Here is a 6,537-nt window from a genome sequence, read left to right on the forward strand (position 1 = left end):
GTTCCACCAGAGTAGAGAAAAGTAGTTATTATCTAAAAGTTTTCTTGCTTGTTTGGTTGTTCCTTTCCTTGTCTTTTGACGTTTGTTGGAAACATTTTGTTCCCACCTGTTGTTGTTTCTTAGTTGAAAACATCTTCAATTTCATGTCTGGGACATATGAGACAAAAAGAAAACCAAGGGAACTCACCATCGTGTTATTCCTTGGGTCTCAACTTCCCAGTTGGTCTACCTTCTCTTACCTCTTAGAATCTTCTCTCATTCATTTCATATATAATGTTCAGGGTTTTTAAACTCACTCAAAAGTGAGTTTGCTGAACTTTTCCAGGATCACAAATTATCAAATATATTTTTCAATACAATCTAATGTGTGTGTGTGTGTGTGTGTACATGCACTTTTTTTCCTTTTGATGAATTTTCCTGCATCTCTGGCCATCCATGAAGTGTACTTGGGTCCCAATGGCATCATACTGAAAAGTTTTCATGTTTTTGAATTATTAACACAAACATTTTCAAAGAAAAATTTGTTGACTTGTCCCCAAAAGGCATCTTATACTGGCCTAAGTCAGTCCTGTAGAGTATTAAGGAGAACATATTCTTGAGCCAAATATTTTAAGCTCAAGTCCCATTCTGTTGCTGTGTCTTCTTTGGAGAACTTTTAAGGCCTCTTCTTTTCATTTCTAGAGTCAAGTGATAATTGCATCAATTTCATAAGGTAGGGATAAAAACTAAATGATCTAGTATCTTTAAAACAGTCAGAAAAGTGTTTATTTTTGGCCAAAATAATGTTTAATTTGAAGTTCTGTGCTAGTGTTTTACATTATTAAGAATGATGTTTTCTTCATGTCTTCCCCTCCACCCCAAACTCTGAATCTCACCCACCTTTTCAGCTTTACATTATACATCTACCCTCCAATTCTATGGACTCCCCTAGCCCTAGAGTTTATTCAGTTTCTTAAATAAATCATGCTCCTTTTCAGCTTTTCATCTCACACTATGTCTTCCTCACCCTTTCCACGCCATGGAGGCCTTTTCCTGTGTCACAGACCAGTTCAAGCCTCCCTCGTTTGTGTTCTTATAGCTCTCTGCACTTTCTCTACAATTTGTTCTCCTGCCTTCAAGCAGCTTCAGACCCAGCAGAGAATAAGTCCTGGTCCCTTTTGGTCATGCTTTAAGATTCTTGGGCTGTAATTAGTAGGTGCTGTGATAATAATTCTATCGTTAATAGTACTGGGGCTGGGACACAAATAATTTGAGATAGATCTCTCCATACCTCTGAGAATACAAATATGCTCAGGAACTTGAAGGAACTTAATAGGTCAAGATGAAAGTATAAATAAGCTTTATCAAATCTGCTTTAAATTTAATTTAAAATGCAGCTTTAAGACTATACTTTCAGGGATCATTTCTATAGTATGTTACTAAAATGCAGCTTTTTTGTCTTCAAACTTTTTGTTTAATAGCTACACATGCAACAGCAATTTAGTTAGAAAGAGATTCTAAGTGGAAAAATATATTGTTGGCATGCAAAGTCTGAAATAAGGGTGAATAAATGATGACTTGGCAAACTATTTCTAAAAGATTCCCAACCCCTAGCTTAGATGCCAGAAGACCCAGTGTGTGATCTTCAGCTGCAGTTAATTACCAATGCTTTTTGTCTCCCAACTTGGAGGTCATGTGTGCTTAGAGTTCATTGGTCTCTTTCTTCAGGCTCATTCTCCACTTCTTTCCTTCACCTTTAATCTTATTGCCCATTAGTCTACCAAGATTAGTTCTTCTATAAATATCTCATCCATTTCTCTCATCTCTCATCTCCTTCTAAGGTCAATCTGGTCCTTCTGTGGGTCCATGCTGAAAACAGATGAAATATGCTCCACCTATTTGTTACAAAAACTTGCCGATATTTTTCCCTTAGTGCCTCCTGCATGTGACATTGTATTCCCACCATGAACACTATTGGTTATGCCCCTATAAGCTCACATGCCTTCCTTGCTTTTATTGCCTCCAGTATCTACCACTTCGTTGAATATTGAATACTATTGTCAAAATGATCTTCCTACATTGAAATTTTTATCATGGCATCTTATCCATTTTCCTCCAAGATAAAGGCCAAAAGCCTTCCTACCAGTCTGGTCAAAGTTCACATTTCTAGCCATAACATACACCATATCCTTACCCAGAATATGGGAATTGGACTTGGAATAGCAGTTTTCTGAATTCTCCACAGAAATCTGTCAATTATATATGCTTTTAATTCTTACTCAAAATACTCTCTTCTTTTAAAACCATTCTGGATATACCATTTCCCATCCTTTTGGTTTTCTCCATACACTCGTTCATCCAGAACTTTGACACTTAACCTACAATGCTCCTCACTACACCAAGTCCTGCTGTCTCTCCTGAATGTGGTTGAGACAAATATTCCACTGGCTCCCTTACATTTTTCTTAGCCACCTTTCAATTAGAATGGGGTCATTTAAATTGTGCTGACCTGTGAACTGTGAGCTGAAATGACATTTTATTTCCAAGCTTTTTCCAAGAAGAGTCAGAATGCCTGCCTAATCCATTTCTTCTCCTCCCCTGCTGCAGCAAACTTGGAAACTATGTGTTGAATTGGCAGAATTTCAAGATGGAATGGGCTGAGAACCTAAGTTGCTGAATGGATGAGAACCCCTACCAACCTGCACCTGACTCTGCATGATTGCAAAAACAAATCTTTGTTGTGTTAATCTGCTGATATTTCCGGGTTTATCTGTTGCTACAGCTAGCATTAATTATTCTGACTTACTGGAAAACATCAGCAACATAACCTCATAATTTATTGAGCTCACTCAACTCCAACAAATATCACTTTCTAACTTAACAACTCAATAACTACATCCTAGATGTCGTCATCTTATAGAACTATTCTACCTCTAGAAAATTTAATTCCAATACACTCTCCGATCAAAGAATCCTAATATTATACCTGTCAAATTTCCTTATTTCCATTGAAATTGTCATTCAGTATAATTGAGACTTCTGAATCCTTCACCCTTGCCTATTCTCAAGGTCTCTCAATGTCATATTCACTTCATATTTTACGATGTGAAACTAGGGAACAGTTACCACTTGTTTCTTATGTCACACCTTTAATATCCTAAACCTACATATTTTCCCACCACCCCTGTTCTGCAAATTTCTAACACTAGATAAACATGAAGATCCATTTTCTTTACTTTTAATTATAGGTTTCAGAGTATTACTGCTGAAAATGGCATCCACACACCAATGGCCACCAGTTTTAAAGTTAAGGCTTCCAATTTCATTGTACATTCAAAATTCCTAACAAAACTTTTTTTTTCTTATTCAGTTACTCAAGCATCAAATCAGTTACTTTTTAAAAAATTGTCACTAATGTCTGTTACAGTCATTTCTTCCTCTCAAGGTAAATATGCACTTCACAGTAGATGATCTTGCTTCCTTTAGAGAAAAGTTAAAAGCTACCATGAAGTGCACTAAACTAACCTTTTTATATTTATTTCTTTCCCACTTTTCTTAGAAGAGATATCCTTGCCTCTTTTAAGACAAATCACCCCACTCATGATTTGCTTCAACAGAGTCAATACTTCATCAATTATTCCTCCTCACCTGGTTATGTCTTTAACTCCTCTTTTCCATTGACTTTACTCCTTTGTTTGTAAGCGTGCTAAAATTTATCTTAAATAATCACCTACCCCCAGGAGTGTCTCTTTTCCAAGATATCATTTTATTCCCTTAATCTATTTCATAACTAAACTTTTTGGGGCAGAACAAGATGGCAATGGAATAAAATACTCAGGCAATTCCTCTTTACAGATATACCATGTTGAATGGCAATTAACACACCAAACTACAAGCACACGAGCTAAGGAAATCAGCAGAGAGACCATAGTGTCTACTTTTAGTATAATAAAACTATAAGACACATTGACAAGAGGCAGGAAGGAAAGAGTTGCTAGCATCATTCTTCCTCCAACTCCAAGTTTCCCATTTGTATACCTATGGAAAGATCTAAGTTTTGGCTGCTTCAGTTTCAGCCTGGGATGTACCTGGAACATCCACCCTCCTCCTGAGAATTTGCAGTCTTCTGCTACCATGAGGCTCAGGTGTGACCCTGCCTAGCATCAACTGTGGTTGCCAAGAGACTATGTCCACCACCTATCGCCCAGCCTCAGACAGTACAGTTACTGCCATGTCAGTGCTAACAGACAGTGCTCTAGAACTGCCCCAGCACCAGGCAGAGACCTACACCCAGTTATTTCATCATGTATCAATACTGGCCAAGGCATGGGCCTCAATTTGCCCCCAAAACCATGAAAGCCCTTGCAACTGTGAGACTCAGACATAACTTAGCTTAACATCACCCCAGGTAGCCAACAGTCTGACTTAACCAATGTGACCCTGACCTCAGGCAGCGTAGTTTAGTACAAGACTCCATTCACTGGCATAGGAGAGGGTAATAAGAATGTGACTCAGCCCTGGAAGTTAGTGCAGGGCTGGTGAAACCTAACACTTGGAAGATATAACGGCCCCCATACCCAAGCCTATCTGTAGACAGGCTCTCAGAAATAGCTCTAGTGCTGGGAGAAAATGCATAGCCCAAGTATATTAGACTTCTTTTTTAGCTAGCATCACCTATGGCTGGTTGCAGCAGTCTTGGGAAAAAGTCCCCCTCAGCAATACATAGTCCATAGAGGTAGGCATATTTGTCCTAACCCAGTGTTGTGCTTTTCTGGGTGGGTTGTGACCTCGGGTTAGGACAACTTCATGGATTTTGTGGCCTTGGGTATGTCATAGGAGAATGGGGATTCATGGGCACCCTGCCTAAAGCTGGGCAGAATTCTGCAATGTGTGGGCATAGACCAGTAACTATTAAACTTTCAGTTACTGTTACAGGCATCTGATCCTACCCTGGCTCCGGGAAAAGGCTTGCGTTGACAGACTACTTTCTCTATTCTATACCTGTTTCTTTATTAACAATATATCAACAAAGTGTTTGGGACAACCTGGGCTTAGATTTCCCACCAGTACTGAAACAATGACAAAACCCCAACAATAGAGTACTGGAAAATCCAGATCTGGGCACCATTTGATGTCAAAACAGTGGAAGCGATTACAGGCTCAGAGAAAATAAGGATCATGCTTAGAATTTCTGGAAAGAGAAGTACAAACAAAACCAGACTATGAAGACTGGACTAAATACCTGATTCTTCAATTTCCAGATGATTTTACACATCAACAAGCATTGAAAGCTTTCAGGAAACCATGACTTCAAGATAACATTATGGAAAATTACCAGACAATAATCAGTTTGATCACAATATACAGAAATGGTGAGTTCAATTATTATCTGCCCTATAAACAGTAGGTTTGCAAAAGTGTTTACAGTTTCTAATGATGGACAAACAACTGGGTGTGAGGTGTAGAATGAGATGTTGAGGGGGTAGGAGGTGAGGATATAGTGTTATTATATCTTAGGAAGTGTGAAATCTAAAGAAGGTTAGTAGCAGGAGAAGAGAGGGAGTAATTTTGGGTAGACAAGTAAGTGAGAAGACAGTATAGTACGTAAAACAAACACATAAATATTAAGAAAAAATTAAAAATGTAAAAGTAGGAGAAAAAAGAATATACAACACAACTGTAATATACTATTCAGACATCCCCTTCCTCAGTATTCTAATTCATGCAAAGTACTTGGTTTCACATATGTTGGGATGGAAGGGAGTGAGAATAGTGCGGAAGAAGAAAAAAAATCTCAAAGTAGGGAGGGGAGGGGAGGTGGGGGATAGTAGAGGATAGGAAGGGCAGCAGAATACAACATACATTAGTATGGCAGTATGTAAAAAAGTGGATGTGTAACCGATGTGAATCTGCAATATGTATGCAGGGTAAAAATGGGAGTTCATAATCCACTTGAATCAAATGTATGAAATATGATATGTCAAGAGCTTTGTAATGTTTGAACAACTAAAAAAAGATAATATAAAAAAAATCTCAAAGGAAGAAATAAGGATTGCTTTGGCTGGAGATCAGTATCTTTCCTGTTTCCCTTCTCATCCAATAGTTGAATTTGTCCTTTATTTGCTGGTATCTGCACCCTCAGGATGGTGAAATTTACCAGGGTGGGAGGGTTGGCCTTGGGTGCATGGCATCTGGAAGTGGGGTATGGCACCCGCTGGTCCCCAGTGTAAGACTGCACCCCAAGGATCTCCTTTGGGGCCTGCTTGTGTGATGTAGGCACCTGGTCTTATCTCCTTATCTCACCTGTATACTTCACAGTTCCTGGTCTCCAAATTAGTCTCTAAACTGTATCACACTCACCCTTTCCCTTTCTACTTCCTAATTGGTTCCCTTTCTCTCCAGAGGTCTTATGGGTTGTGCTTTGGGGATTGTGCACCTTTTTCTTGGAGAGCTATTTTGTTTTGGGCAGTCACTGTAGCAGGTTAGTGGCTGCTGGGGAGAGGGGGGAGTTGGGAACTATGGTACCTGCCCAGCCAGTGTTCCAAATTGGGAGTTGCC

The 6,537-nt window shown here is 39.0% G+C and overlaps 1 pseudogene; it reads left to right on the forward strand.

Moving 5' to 3' along the window:
* Positions 1-1,380: 1,380 nt before the first annotated feature.
* On the forward strand, positions 1,381-1,453 carry LOC125614322 (annotated as a pseudogene).
* The last annotated feature ends 5,084 nt before the right edge of the window (positions 1,454-6,537 follow it).

The sequence above is a fragment of the Marmota marmota genome, unplaced genomic scaffold (genome assembly GCF_001458135.2).
Source record: "Marmota marmota marmota unplaced genomic scaffold, marMar, whole genome shotgun sequence".
In the NCBI taxonomy this organism is placed as follows: domain Eukaryota; kingdom Metazoa; phylum Chordata; class Mammalia; order Rodentia; family Sciuridae; genus Marmota; species Marmota marmota.